Source organism: Thermobia domestica, chromosome 7 (genome assembly GCF_964235325.1).
Source record: "Thermobia domestica chromosome 7, izTheDome1.hap1.1, whole genome shotgun sequence".
NCBI lineage: Eukaryota > Metazoa > Arthropoda > Insecta > Zygentoma > Lepismatidae > Thermobia > Thermobia domestica.
The window spans coordinates 217673538-217690114 of record NC_137460.1 but is presented as its reverse complement, the minus strand read 5'-3'; the positions used below and the strand labels follow the sequence as shown (position 1 = coordinate 217690114).

The window sequence follows — 16577 nt, the reverse complement described above, 5'->3', positions numbered from 1 at the left end:
CGGAGGCAGTTTCGAACTGCCGCCCTACGATGTTAGACTTTCAAGAACACTACTAAACACGCTTGACCACCGAGACAATTCATGAAAGAATATGCTGTAATAATGCTCATATATCGCTCCAAGCGCACGTTCACACCTGAAGTTTTAAATAGTAATTTTCTCCCTATATCAGTAATTTCAACTGAAGATATTGACTGATTTTGCATATTGGAACTGTGCATGAAGTGTGAATTGCATATTAAACGCAGAAATACGTAGTTGACTCTTCAGTTCATGTTTCTGTTCAATAGCTTCACATGTTAGTGAGTGTTTCCTAATACCTGTGTCATTTTCCCTCTTTTTTCCCACGGGATATTCTTCGTGTAATTATTTGACACACTAAGGTTTCATAAGATTAAAGGTTTTTTGCTTATAATTTTCTTATTTTGCTTTATTTTTTCTCTAAAATAATAAATAATTATACATTATTACACTGCTTTGTTAAGGAAAGCACAAAGAAGCGATAATATAGTCAGAAAAGCGAGTTATTAATGAAAATGTGGAAGTTACAGTATATGCGAACTTTTTTTTGCGGATGAGGATACGTTACAAAAAAGTGTACACAGTATTTTTTAAAAATTTGTTTTTTACCTTATCATGCATAACTATAAATAATACCTTTTTATACTACGAGAATGAATTCCATTGTACATCATAGTCCGTCTAAAGTGGTATTTTTAAAAAATTGTTTACTACTAGATGAAAACTATATCTATTTAGGTTAGCGGGAAATTTTTCATCACATCGGGAAATTTTGTGGCTTTGGACGGGAATTTTGCTGTTAAAAGACTGACATCACTGAGCCAAGAAAATACTCGCGTCTGCTTACCCGGTGACTTCACACATCCAACGATTGGGCTGGCGCAACCTGTAGTGTATATACGAACCTTGATGAGAAGGTAATAGTGTGTTGAACAGAGAAGGTATTGAATGTTTTATTTAGCTAATGAAAAGAACGGTCATAATAATGATGTAGGAATAATTATAGGTAAGCGCTTAAAAGAGGAGGAACATTTAATTTGTTGATGATAAAGCTATGAGGTTATGACTTAAAGGAAAAAAAGAAGGATCCAGTGGTGATACAGACATACACACCGTCGACTTTGCATACAACTGATGAAGTAGAGGAAAATTATTAGAAAATAGAAGAAATTATAGACAGGGAGAAGAGGGGTGCATACTTAATTATAATGAGAGATCTCAATAGTTGTGGGAAAAAACAAGAAGGTAATGTTTCTTGGTTTACGTTTAGGCGCAAGAAATGAAAAGGAAAGGGAATGGTCACCTTTTGTAGACAGAATTCACTAGTAATTGGAATTACTTGGTTCAATCAGCACAACAGAAACAAATATATATGGAAATCCTCAGTAGATGGCCAAAGATATTAAATAGACTATGTTATGATTCAGGACAGGTAACGGAATAGCTTGAAGAATGCGAACACCTTTCCCGTTTCCGACATTTTCTCTAATCATAACCTTGTGCTGGTTGAAGTAGGTATTCAACTGAAAAATGTAGGCAGAAGAATAGTAGGCAACAAGATGTTGAATACTGAAAAGTTGAGATACAAGGAAGTAAGAAATTGTTTTGTAAAATATTCAAACAAGAAAATGATAGTTGATAGTAGTAACAGATGATGGAAGCACATTAAACTTTAAATATAGGAGGCTGTGGAAGAAGTAGTAGGTTACAGCGAATATAAAACTGTTAAGAAACCATGTGATACAGAACAATGTAGTAGAAAATGAGAGAAAGGAAAATGTGAAAACAGGTTGATACAGAAAAGGCAGGAGGATGTAGAGGAAATTAAACAACGCGTTGCGAAGGGGAACAGACAAAGCAAGGGAAGAGTTTTACAAAAGAAAATGTGAAGATATAGAAGAAGTTGAAAGAGTCGAGAAATATTAGGAAATGTACAAGGAGTTGAAATATATGGAACTTTGGAGGAAACAAGGGAGAATAAAGATGGTAGTAGAAAATAAGAATAGGAAGATAGTCAACGAGAGAAGTGAAATCTTAGGAAGATACAAAGAATATATTGAGAACATATGAGAATAGGGATAGACCGTGTGGCCTAGATATTGAAATAGAAAATAAAATACATGAGAGTGATAGAGAGTTTAGTATTCTTCGGAATGAGTTTGAAAGAGCTATATACGAGATTAGGAATGGAAAGGCAAGCCGGATAGATAATATACCAATCGAATTTATTAAGAAAGTGGGAGACAAGGGTAAGAATGAATTGTTCCTACTCTGTAATGAAATATACGAAACAAGAGAGTGGTCAAAAGACTATCTGACGATGATCATGATACCGATGGCTAAGAAATCGAACCCAGAGAGACGTGTGCATTATTCTCATGTCTCATGTAGCAAACAAATCGCTTCGAAATCTGAATAGAAGGTTGTATGCAAGAATAAATAAAAAAAAAAAAAGTTGAGAAGGAACAATTCGTGTTCAGGAGAGGTAAAAGCACAAGAGATGCGATTGTGAAAAAAAAAGAAATGAAGTCTTTGAGTTTTATGGCCCACGATTATGCCGGTTAGGCTAAAGGAGACGGTGAAGATGAGAAATGAATGAAATGGTGGCATGAAGAAAGTGGAATGAAACGGGAGAACCCCGAGAAAACCCACGAACACGGTGTTTATCCACCACAAAGTCCACACGGCGCGAGCTAGGATCGAACGAGGGACCCTAAGCACCGGATGTGAACGCTCTACCACTGAGCCACCGCACTCCGAGAGATGCGATTGTATTATTAAGGGTGATCAGTGAAAGGTTTTTAGAATAAGAAAAATATGTGTCCATTATATTTATTGATCTAGAAAAAGCTTTTGACTGCTTGAATTGGGAATTGTTGTTGGGAGTTCTAAAGAAGGTTGAGTTGGAATGCAAACATCGAAAACTCATAGGAAACATATATGAACCAAAAACTAGATGTTAGAATAAGGGAGGAAATGACAGAGGAGAGTGTAGTTGGAACGGCAGTTCGAAAAGAAAGTTGTCTCTTGCTAATTATTTAACATCGATCTAGAAGAAATAGTGGGAAAGCCTACATAATGAAAACGGCATTTCGGCAGGAGGTAGAATGATTAGCTGTATACGGTTTGCCAATGATATTGCGCTTGTTGTGCAATCTGGAAAGAAAATCAGTAAGGCATTAGAAAAATTGTAGAAGGGTTGTGAAAAATATGGGATGATTATAAATGTTAGAAAGACAAAAGCCAAGATGATTGGAACGAAGCAGTCGTCTCAAATATACAAGTAGAAGGGGAGAAAATAGAATAGGTGGCTAGTTCTCGATACCTGGCAGGGAGGGAGGAGGAGCTTTCAAAGTGACACTCTTAAACTCAGTCTTTTCAATCGCACCAATCCAACAGAAAGAAACTTCAATTGTTCTGTTTCTGTTTTAAATATTTATCCAAGAGATGGAGCCACTAAATTTTAAATAAAACATTCTTTAATCAAACCATATTTTTTGCTTTTGAGACATATGGTATATGGTTTCGCGCTTTTCCTTTCGTAATTTTTGTTATTGTAGACTGGATATGGATCCATATGCCACGAATATAACAAAGTTAAATCTCCAAAACATATAAAGAAGAAAAATGAATGTTACGGGGGGGAGGGGGAAGAAAACATATGTGACACAACAAATAGAGGAAACGAAAGCAAAATACTAACAGAATTGTGGAGAATAAAAAATGACAATCGACAGCTGAATTTTGTTGTAAATATTTGAACAGATTACATTCGAGAGCGGAAGACGGAATGAAACTCAATTTCCGAATATTTTTTCCCAGTCTCTTTTTTTTTATTACTATTATTCCATACCTGAGTGTATTCCACCATTGCAGACAATGATTAGTACTTTTGTTTTCTTTTGTACCTGTTTAGTTCACATCGACGCCACCTGATGGCGTTTGGTGGCCACAGGTGCATGTGTCTGTTTGAAAAGCAATTTATGTGTATTGGTTTTGTGGTCAAAATGAACCAAGTTTCTCCGAAATTGCTGCTGCCTTAGAGAAAAGGAAATTACCAACAACAGACGCATAATTTAGCCAGTTTTCTATCTTCTTTTTGGTATTTTTTTCTTCTTGTAACCAAAGACGAAATAACCTTAATGCGTTTTGTGGTCGATTTTCGAAACGAACATCTGCGGTATGATTTTCTTTACGTATATACATACGTAAGAGTACAAATATATAATATTTGTATGGTGTTTACTATTGGTGGGTATTTCAGTTTGTTTCAATGACGAGTTTGTCGATAACTACTATTCCAGTTAATGTGGTTCATTTTGTTCTTCGTGTTCTGTAGAACTGGAAAGCGACATGTTTCTCTCATTTGGAATTTACAGTAGAGAGCTCATAATTAGTTGATTAATCAAATAGGATGGCTGGAAGGGGGAACCAATAAATATTCATTGTCTCATTGAACTCTGGAAATGCTTTCTATTCCCCTAAATGAGAGGGATATGTTCACATGTATTTTACCAACAGGAAAACCACTGAACTACACGATGAGTGAGAAGTAACTATACTTCCATCACTGTTCAGAGGTCGTAGGTTTCCTTAGGAAAATTTTCCTCGACTGATAAAAATTTTTCCCCTTTTCTTTTCAAATTTTCCCTAGTTTGTTGAGTGTCCAATTTCTATAACAGAAGTTACGTGAAAAGACTAATATAGACTAGTTATATTAAAAGGAATACCAACATTTGTTTTATTCATTTCCTTATTTGCTTCTATTATTTTTACTTTTTCCTTCATTTTTTAAAAACAAAAACTACACACAAATACACCTAGCCAACAATGTGTTCAAATTATGTTGTTTTGGACACACATAAAAAAATATTGATATTGTACTGGTTCATTTATGAAGAACAGAGAAAAATTTAAGCATTCATATTAATAATTAGTTAATCAGTCAATGCGAGAATTTCCCTGGATCTTCGGCTTTTATGGAAAAAACCTCTTTCTCCTTTTTCGATAAATTTACCAATGCAATTTCACTCGATTAAGGAAATTTCTCTCAAATTATGAACACTGCCGCTGTTACTCCCAGTCTGGCCCAACCTACTTGTTTACCCTCATTGACCTTGGAACACGTGGAGTTAACGCTGTGTTGCAAATTAGCGCACATCCCGTGACTTTCCCCTGGTATTCAACTTTTGCTTATTAGTGTGACATGGCAATAGCCGAGTGCGGCGTTTACCAATAGGTGTAATAGGAAGTACTTCTAAAGCTCTATCAAGATGGGTTGTTATTTTGGCCCTAAAGCCTCAGGAGGTTGATCAGAAAGAGCAGCAAAAGTAAGTGGGTCATCGATGATTTAGAGAAACTAAGAGTTTTAGGAATGAAATCAATATAGGAATAACATCAGTATGCAATCACATTCCTATTCAGTGGCGGCGTAAGGGCGGGGCGAGCGGTGCCCCCGCCCCGGGCCCCACATTGTGGGGGCCCCCGACGGTAGGTAAAAAATAATTACTAAGGAACCTTTTTAGCATGAGCCGTAGAAGGGCCGCCAAGGTTTATAATCCATACCTTCCCTAAATGTAAACGCAATTAATTGTCAATCCATATTACACCAAATAACGCATGAAACAACACAAATATCTTTCTAATAAAGCTAATCAATGCTGTATTTCCATATAAGCTGAAAGCTTCGGGCCTCACTCTCTTGGAGACCCGAAAGGAATTTAAAGAGAAAACTGAATGTAGATTAAAAATAAATAAAATAAGTGTCATTATCCTGGAGGTTCCCAAAGAAATTTAAAGGAGAAAGCTCTGAATGTAGGTGAAAAATAAAGGTTTTATACTCTTCGGGGCCCCAAAAGAATTTTGAAGGTAAAGGCTGAATGCAGGTAGAAAAATGAAAAACGTTTCAATTTCTTGAGGCCCCCAAAAAATTAAAGAAAAAATTGAATGTAGGTGAAAAAAAAAATAATAAAATAAAAGTTTCACTCTCTTGGGGTTTTCAAAGAAACTTAAAGGAAACAATGTGTGTGTATTGAAATACGAATATAATAAAAGTTTCACTCTGTTCAATAACCTCAGAGAAATTTAAAGGAAAAAGCTGAGTGTGGATTAAAATATAATAAAAGAAAGTCAAAGTATATTGTGTTGTTTACATTGTAAGGTCTTACGATGAAAGTAATGGGGCCCCGTCTGCTAGCCTGCTTCCTAAAATATCACTATTTATTTATTTATTTATTCGTATATCAGTTCAATAGAAGAGTAGAAAGAAGGGATCAACGTACATAATGCTAGCAGGGTACTAGGGTACTAGCATTATGTTGCTAACTAAAAGTTCTTTGGTGCAGACGCTATAGTCGCTGATTCACTTCTGTCTTTTTTTCTTTTGTTCTTTACAAGTCGAATATTCAGCGACAGAAACCCTTTTGCGTAGCTGTTTTCCCCATTTCTCCTCTTTGTTTTTTGGCGTATGAATTTACATTTTAGCCCATAATTTTAGTGAAGAAAATAAGAAAACAAGAGTTCCAACTTTGATACGGAATATAAGTCCTTTGGCCATTTTCGTTCTTCGTAACAATAATTCATTGAACCTTGTGGCTTACATGCTGCGCACATTAACGTTCTGGCGGTCACTTTGTTTGGAGCAATGGAACGTTTGTTAGTATTCTTCTCTAGATCTACTCACCGATGAAATGTGCTGTTACAGATTGGTCTGAAACATGAAACTGACACTAGATGGAGTTCAAAAGCAGAAGCTTTAAAGGCACTTTCTGGTCAATTGGATGAAGTAATTAATCTGTTGGAAGATCTACGTGACACTTCGATTGAAACGCTTGATATTAGAGGAGATGCTTGTCTTCTTCTTGCAAGCATCCAGTCTTTTAACTTAATCGCTTTATGGGGGCCGCGGTGGCTTAGTGGTAGAGCATTCACCTCTGGTGCTAGGGGTCCCGGGTTGGATCCCAGCCCCCGCCAAGTGAACTTTGTGGTGGACAAACACCGTGTGCGTGGGTTTTCTCGGGGTTCTCCCGTTTCCTCCCACTTTCTTCATTCCACCATTTCATTCATTACTCATCATCACCGTCTCCTTTAGCCTAACCGGCATAACCGTGGGACGTAAAACTCAAATATTTCATTTCATTTTTAATCGCTTTACTATATTTCTGGTCTGCAGATCTCTCATATATTGATCGGATCCAAAAATGCCTTCAATACCAGGATATCAGTTTCAATCAAACTCTTATTCAGTTACAGAGCCTGGTTGACACCATTGATACCTGGAGACTTGAGCTGAGCAGGGCTTATCCGCAGCTGAAGGAAGTTGCACGGCATGCAACATAACTGTGGGTACACACAGTAGAAGAAGGAGATGCATGTCTGGAGAAGCAAAGAATGAACCCCTGACTACACATTCCGAAGTGAAGCGCTCTATCAACGAAATTCTAGATGAGATGAAACAACAAATGTAGGATCATTTTACTCAGATGCATGAACTGAAAGACAGATTTGTATTTCTGTGTTCTACACAGAGAAAAATCCGTTCTCCGGACAGCGGTATATTGTACAAATATACGGCATCCTCTTGCTTACTATAGAAATCAGTATGGAGCATACGTTATTCGTATGCTACATAGGCACTGCCCTTAGATGTTACATCATACCATTGCAGGATGTCTGACATTTAACAGTTTTCCGTATATTACATGCATATACTTATGTTACCTTCGTCAGCTATATGTTATATATGTCTATTTGTATGTGAGATCCTGACCGCCTACATTGTTTCATACGGAAAGTACGTATAGATGGAACAGTTAAACAGAAAGTATTATAAAACATGCGTTTTCAGTTATACGTCTGCTGTACGTTAAGTCCAAAAACTACAGGAATTACGCATGTAACGTATCTTTTTAAGTACGCCACCTACAATTTTTTTTCTCAGTGTATGGCCAACTTTGTGCAACCGCTAGATGATGAAAGCAAGGAAAGGCTGCTAAAAACCATGTTGCTATGATTTGGCTTTGTTCTACCCGAATGACCTGGATGGCTTAAAATTATTTCAGGATTGTAAGGATATAATCCGTTCACTGAGGTGTACTCAGAAAGCTAAAGAACAACTTGACTTTCCCCCACAAGGCATCCTGAAATATGTATCTTCAATGGGGCTTGAAATTTACTAAAGATTGGCAACCGTTCTTCAGATTTTGATAACACTGCCTGTATCTGTCGTATCATGTGAAAGGTTTTTCAGCAAAATGAAATTGATAAAATCATACTTGCGTTCCACAATGAGTCAAGAAAGATGCACGAATCTGGCTATTCTTTCTATCAAAAATGAACTAGCATCCACTTTGGATTTTGATAATATAGACTTTTGCAGTTACCAAAGCAAGGAAGGTATCATTCTGAATGTTGGTGGAACACAGGTTAATATGGTAGTGGAAGTACTGTCGAAAGTAGTTTCATGTTTCAAGTAAAGGCAATAAAAATACAAAAGTACCAAAAGAGTAATAAAAAGCCGTCAAGATCTATCAATTGACTGGTGATAGGTGGTAATGAAAAGTAGGTTCGTATAACCCCTAGAAGAATTCTGTGATCACACATTTAATCTATTACATATCCCCAATTATTCAGTATATTCAAAAATTTTTGTTATAATATATTGTAACACTAAGTACGTTAGGAAGTGGTAATGGAAATAGTCATAAGTGACAGAATATAAACATGTCTGAACTATTAAATACAAAATAATAATAATCATAAAACAAGTGTAAAATCTGGAAACAATAGTAAAAAGGACAAGTAAGAGAGAAATATTCTAGTGCTTAACTATTCGTTCGGCAAAAGCAGTGGTACTAAATAGACCGTACATTATCACTGGAGAGAAACCTAGTAAAAGATGAATGAAGAAGACACACAGGGGAGAAATCTATTCTATCCATTATTTACGGATAGTTCGGTAAAGAAAAAAAAGTATTTTGAATATTGTGTATGATCACTGGAGAGAAACCGAATGTTAAAGTGAATGGGGCTAATTGTAGAAGAAAAATCTAATCAAATAAAATCCATCTAGCGTAAATTCAGACAGGGAGAAACTATGAATAAACAACCATATGAGAAATTGTGCAGGAGAAACACCAAAGGCGAGAACCGAACAAAAAATATTCTAGAAAACATTTAGAAAGCTTACATTTAGAAATCGCATCGGTTATATTATTATTTGCAATTTTTGCAATATCAGCTCATTGTTACGTTCCGTAAGTAAATTTGACTCCAAATGTATTGTTAGGAGCATTACTTCCACTATTCCATCTCATAGCACGCGTTGATACTAGGCTAATATAGGTGTAGGATTATTGATTGTTACGTTTTGTTCTTAAGATTATGCTATTTTTGTTGTGGGTTGTAGTTTCCGTTACACTTGTATCCCTAATCCTTTTTCTATTGTGTCCTTCGAAAATGAATAAAAAAGAAAAAAATATGCAATGATAGCCTGGTCCAGTTTTATTTTTAGATTAAATAAAGGCGGTTCTAAGCATTTGAAAAATAGACAGGGGTCTGAATGTCACCCCCCTTTTTTTAGATCATTTTAATCTGGGATATATTAAACACATACACCAACGGGAAAGAGGGATTAGTATACAGAAAGAATGGTTATGTAAATGAATGTCAAACATAGAAGTGTATAAATCACGATTGATCGAAAAGGGGCCCCGATCTACTTGACTGGCCCCGGGCCCCAGTTTGCCTTACGCCGCCACTGTTCCTATTACACCTATTGGTAAACGTCCACATTCTTGGGTCATTGGTAATGGAACTGTGAATAAACATCTTTTCTTCCATTTCCGCTCCAAGTGGGAGGGAGGAATTCTCTACAGTCGAACAAAGTTTTATATAAGGCTTACCACAATTATGCAAAACATAGTTTGAAGTTTAAAAAGTGGGGTGGGCTTATTAATCATTTCTATTGCTTTGATTTGAAATTTATCACGAATAATAGGATGAACTTATTTCAAATTAAGAGAAACACACGAACAAGGACATTCCAGAATACTTTTCGTAACAAATTTCAATTTTACATAAAACACAGTATATTTCTTCTATAAAGCTTAGATATCGTTCATATTACTTGAACATATGAAATCCATGGAGAACAAAGAGTGGATTCTCTCTCTACACACACCATATACACAGAGACAGAGAGAGAGGAATACTTTGAATACACTAGTCACTCACTGCTACGATGTACTGTACTACAAGTTATTAACAAGGAAAGGACATGAACCTGTCAACGGGACTTACTAATCAAACCTAGTTCATTCGATAAACATAACAAGCATGTTCATGCACAAAAAATTAGGTGCCATTAACAACGGAGTAAGTCCCTAGGCCCATTGACCTTGTTAGTATAAAGAAAATCTTAGACTCGCAGTGAAATAGCTATTGCATCAACACTGTTAATTGGAAAGTCATGGTTTATAGTTCATTCTCTTCAGCATGAAACAAGCTTTACAGGGGTGCTATGTTTTGGGCCCATAATGTAATTGAACAGGGAAAAGTGGGAGAAGGTTGGGAAAATTCCCTCTAGAAATCCCTCCCATCAAGTTAAGATCCCTCTGGAGTGGTCCCGGGGAAAAGCACACAATTTAAATGTAACTCAAAAAATACTATGGGGGATAAGAAATGTGTGTACCAAGTTTTGTATTGATAGACGGCATAGATGTGAGGAAAAATCCTGTATACCAATACACGATTTCCCCTCATACCTATTCTGTCTAGCAATACAAAATTTGGTACACACATTTCTTATCCCCTATAATATTTTTTTAAGATACATTTGGATTATGTGTTTTTACCCAGGGCCACTCTAGAGGGGTCCAAAGTTGATGGGAGGGATTTCTGGAGGGAATTTTCCCGACCTTCTCCCACTTTTCTCTGTTCAAGTACGTTATGGGCCTGAATACATAGCACCCCTGAAAAGCTTGTTTCATGCTGAAGAGAATGAACTATAAAACATGACTTTCCAATGAACAGTGTTGATGCAATAGCTATTTCACTGATAGTCTACGATTTTCTTTATAACTAACAGGGTCAATGGGCTTCAGGGACTTACTCCTTGTCCATAACACCATGATTATTATTTTGAAAGGATACTCAGGTTTTCATTTTTGATTTACTTGACACTTGAACTTCACGAACAAATATTACATTCAGTGGCGTATTTACGATTTTGTTTCGGGGAGGGCTTTGCTAACTTTCGGGGGGGCTTTGCCTGAAAATGTGAAAATTCTGCAAGATATTTCATATACTTTACTATAGTAAGTAAGATTTCGGGGGGGGCTTAAGCCCGGAAGCCCCCCCTAAATACGCCACTGGAATAGAGGAACTTTAATTTGGACAACTAATAATGATAATGATATTTTAATTTAGACCCATTTATTATTAAGGACGCGGTTGCCACGAATTATTCGTTATATTTCGTCACATTGTTGATTTCCACTATTTTACTAGCACTGTTTACTCACTGTGATACTTGAAGAGAAACTATTTTCGGTGATTCCAGGGGGGGCTGTCTTGAAGATTGCGGGTTGGTTTCCTTTTATCTTTTTTTCGATGAACAGGTGGTTTTTGCTACTTGTCTACTCCCTGTCACTGAGACAACTTTTAGATTAACACTTTCAATCCAACATTTTAAAGATATTGAAAATTTTCATTATTATAGCGTCGATTCAATATTACAATATTTAAATTTACGACATTTCACACTTGACAAAAATAAAACATTTTTTTGGGTTGCTCGTTCATTCTAATTGTTTGCACCAGTTTTTCGTGGTAACTTCACCGGGTGTATTTGTTAGACTAAAGCACCTTTTCTTTCCGTTTTCTTGCGTGCTAGGCAACAGCTCAGTTTACTACGCAGTTTAGTGATGTCAAAAGTTAAAAATAGCTATGACAACTTATAGATAGGAATGTTTAGAGACGATGTTTGTCCATTGTGCTGAATTTTAGCTCCTTATTTGGGAAGGAGAGAGGAATTCTACGATTTCCGTTGCAGACGAGACGTACATACATATATGCACATTCGTTTGTTGGCTGAGAGAAAAATTTTTGAGAGTGCTTTTATGCGAGGTTTATTTAAAAAGTTCTTTTTTTTTTTATAATAAGCTGAACCGTTTGGTTACAAATTCAACTGTTTACATAATGCGATTCCCTCTGATTTCACGAGGGGGAATAGAATAAACTTATCTCTCTCGAAGGCGAATATGGAGGAGTGGAAGAAATACAGCGAAAGTTAATCTCCTCTGAGGATTTTTTCTTTTTGTCAGTAAATGAATAGCAGAACGAAAAGCTCCTATATTATCTAACTTAATGGACCTGTGTTAATTGCTTTACTGGCTTTACACTTTTTTTTGTAATTGTACTCTTTACTTGTTCTCTGCCAATAGCAACTTATGAATTTATAAAACAAATCTTGTATATATAAGAATTTTAAAAATTTTTAGAATGTGATATTTTGGAGGCCGCCTTTTATAAGGGCGCACTGTACCCTTCACAAGTTCTTTACCACAGCTGCTCTATGAATTTACTATACAGAACTGGTCCCCAACTAAAACCACTTATCTAGAATGTGATGTTTCGCAGGGCGCTCTATGCACAAGAAGCACTGTACCCTTCACGGGATCTTTATCAACAGTAACAGTATGTATTTATTCTACAGAACTGTGCTATAGAGAACAATAAATAAAACCGTTTATCTTTAATGTGGTTTCGCAAGGGCACCTCACGTAAAGAGCGATGTGTACATATTACGGATTCTTTACCGATAAGAACTGTAAGAATTTTATTACCGACCCGAATCTATTTTTTTAATTCAAAAGAGATATTGAATAAAACAGACTTAATTTCAAACTTTATTAACCAACCCTCGTATATAAAAGGAAAATCTCGAAGCTTTCTTCATCAGTTTGGTATTTTGTGCATTTGTGTTGGTAGCTTCACTTCGATTTTTACGGCCATATGTGGTCGACAAGCAGAACCTTTTTTTCACGTGATAGTGACATGCTTGGAGACTTTTCTACTCCCTAACTTTCGGGACATTTGCATCATCACCTACGCACTGTGGCAAATGAGCGCTGATTGGTCAATGACTCCGCTTCGGAAGAAAAGCTAAGAACATGTAAACCATGTTTCGGCAAGGGGAACCCCAGTCGTATCAGCGTTTACAAGGAGGTACTACCCCTTGAGCTTGCCACCCTTGAATACAAAACTGGGTGTGTTATTTGATTTTCGCGCTTGCATTACCGAAAGTCGGCTCCCCTCACTCTTCTTGGGTTGAGCGTAAAAAATGATTGCATAACTAAATAATGGCGAGCTATAGTTGAACATCTTATTACTAGTGAAGTTTTTTTCCTCTCCACACTCCCCTGCCTTTCCGTTTCCTTACGGTTTTATGGCAGTCTCATCTGCCCCTTTCTCTGTTCAATCTCTCTCATGACCTTTCTCTACTCTCATTTCTTTAAAACAATCCTAAACGGTGGGAGTGGGGCTATCAATTTATTGCCTGATACCTTATTTTAAAATCAGGGTTTTTCTTCCACAACTATATTGATAGTTCCTGTAATAATAATGAAATTAGTACAATTTTAAAATAACAATATACAATATACAAAATACAATATTCACGTAACATACTTACTGAAACACAACACATATTAATGAGATTAACCATATACATTAGAAAGCATTTGGTTTCTCCCCTATAGTTGTTTCTCTCCTGTGTATTAACAAAATTTGTAATTGATAACTTGTTTTCAAGCTTTCATCTGTATTTATTTGTTTTCCACCCTTTTTATGTATATATATATATATATATATATATATATATATATATATATATATATATATATATATATATATATATATATATATATATATAATTTTTATTTATTTATTATTATTTTTTAAATGTTTTCCTCCTGTTTTTTTTTTTCAGTATCACCGGTCTTCCGTTTTGGTAATCTAATACTACATGGTAGTCTGCGCTCCTCCAGCAGACATCTTGTTCATCATAAAATCATTAACAAACACAGAACACACACTAACACAAAAACAAAACGAAATTGCTAACGATCTTGTGATAAAAGTTTGTTTAGGTTAAAATAAATGTTAAGTCATTGTTGTATAAGATTTAAGATAGGGGTTCTTCACACTAAAACTCTCACTCATCTATTTTGTCTTCTTCTGGCTAAATCCAAACCAATTTGCACTCGATTGATTTCCAAAATCTTTGTACATAATATGTTGAAGTTATGTCTATGATCTTCTTTAGTAATTAATTCTTGAACACCATGTGATACATTTATATGTTGCAATTCTCTTCTTAGCTGTAGGTCTTCTTCTGATAGATGAATTAGGTCACAGTCAAACACCAGATGATCTGGTGTCTGAATCTGTCCACACTCAGAAACATTAGTATCGAGCAATCCAATTTTATGAAATGTCCGGAAGGGTCCATGTCCACTTAAAAATTGTATACCGTGTTTATTCATGTCTAAATTTCCTAACTGCAGCCGTTGTCTGACGTTTGGAAAAATGTCATGAACTATTCTTGCTTTATTACTTGAATCCAAGTTTTGCTGCCATTTGTCAATTACATAAAAATTAATGTCATTGTTTAAAAGTCCTCCTTGAAATATTTCTCTAGTTTCCTAGGATTCTGCCTCTGCAACCAATATTTTCCAACTGTTCTTAGGGTGGTAAGGTGAAGCGGTTTAATGCCGAGGATGACTTGTAAAGCTTCTACCGGAGTAGTGGCCATGGCCCCTGACATTCTGATTAATATCCATCTTTGTGCACTGTCAATTTTTCTTCTTATTATTCTCACATTTTCATTTATCCTATGGCTCCAGGCACTTGCTCCATAGGAAAAAATTGCTTCCAAGATCAATTTGTAGTATAGCTGGGAATGTTTTGGTGATAGCTTGTATTCTTTTGTCATAGTGTAAAATATTTTATTTACTAGGCCGATAATCTTTTCCTTTTGTTTTGTGTCGCATGAAGATCAAAATTTAGTTTTTTCGTCGAGCCATATTCCTAAATATTTAAAATTATCTACTCTTTTTAACGGGTTGTTTCCTATTCTAATTATTGGGCTCCTGTTTAGCCTTCCTTTAACCATAATATATTTCGTCTTATGTGTGGAAATGTCCAGTTTTGCTGCTGTTTTTGTCCATTCTGAGAGGACCCGCATAGCTGTATTGGCTTTTTCCTCAAGGCCATTTCTAGTATTGGCGTTTATTATAATAGCTAAATCGTCAGCGTATGCGACTACCCCGGAGATGGCCTTCTCTTTGTTTAGTTTGATTAGTCCTGGTTGTAGTGTTATGTCCCACAATAATGGCCCTAATATTGAGCCTTGTGAGCAACCTTTTGTAATTTCCTTTGTGATTTTAAACGTTCCACCATCCTACCCGACCGTTCTATCCAAGCAGTAGCTTTTAATTAATTGAAGGATTGCTTCGTTAACATGTAAGTTTTGTAATTCCGAGAACATCTTCGGCCACCAGAGGTTGTCAAACGCTTCAGTTATATCCACGAATATGACTATTGTGTATTTTTCTCCTATGTCGTTCAAAGTCTCTATATGATTCATCAGAGAATTGATTGCCTCGGATGCACCCTTATTTTTCCTGAAACCAAATTGTAATCTGCAGTTTGTAAGATCACCTCTACTAGAAATTATCCTGTTTGCAATTATTTTCTCAAATAATTTCCGCAGGATATTTAATAAACATACTGGGCGATATGACTTCGGAGTACAAGGGGAATCCAATTTTCCTTTTTCCAGAATTACAAGGTTAGCTTGTTTCCATATTGTGGGGAATACTCCAATTTCAAGACATTTATTAAATAATTTAGTCAGATGAGATGTCCAAAATTGACTATTTTGTTTAAAAACTTCTCCTTTTATCCTTTATCCTGAAGTGAAGTTCTTAGTTTTGTCAAACAAGTGAGTACCAGATTGTCAAAATCATAAAAGGATTACGCGAGTGTGGATAATTATTGAGTATCGCAAAGAAGATTAAAGTGGACCTTTTGGGCTTAATTGACGCACCCCCAAGCTTATTCCGGCTCCAGTACAAAAACCTTTTGTGGATCTTTTGTCCAGTGGATTCAACGCCAGGGCCCGAGTGGTATTAGCTGACCGGTCGAAGATTAACTGTAAGTAAGTGGAACCTTAATTTGTTGATAAAGCAACTTTTTTCACTGGAAGAGAGTAAATAGAATTTAAATGAAAGGTTGAAACAATCAAAAATATCAAACAAAAGTTACTCGTTTGCTTGTAATCTTTTAATGTTCTTTTAATTTGTGTAATTCATATTCAGCCACATGATATTTTTTGCACAGTTTAATCAGGTTTTCTTGGATTGTATCGTAGCGTGATTTCTTTTTTTACTCGTTAATATTTGTGCTGAAATTAATCATTTACACATATTTCTATTTTACGGTTCTTATGTTTTATCAACTGTATGTGCCCAGCTTCGGTTTTTCGATAAGAT

General features: G+C 35.9%; 1 long non-coding RNA gene across 1 annotated transcript in view; it reads right to left on the bottom strand.

Annotated features, from left to right (window-relative positions):
- LOC145689005 (uncharacterized) overlaps positions 1-11854 on the bottom strand; it is a 75222-nt gene extending 63368 nt beyond the window's left edge. The window contains exon 1 of the long non-coding RNA XR_014132058.1: positions 11544-11854. This is a non-coding gene — a long non-coding RNA (uncharacterized LOC145689005). The remainder of the gene's footprint in view (positions 1-11543) is intronic.
- Between the last annotated feature and the right edge of the window lie 4723 nt (positions 11855-16577).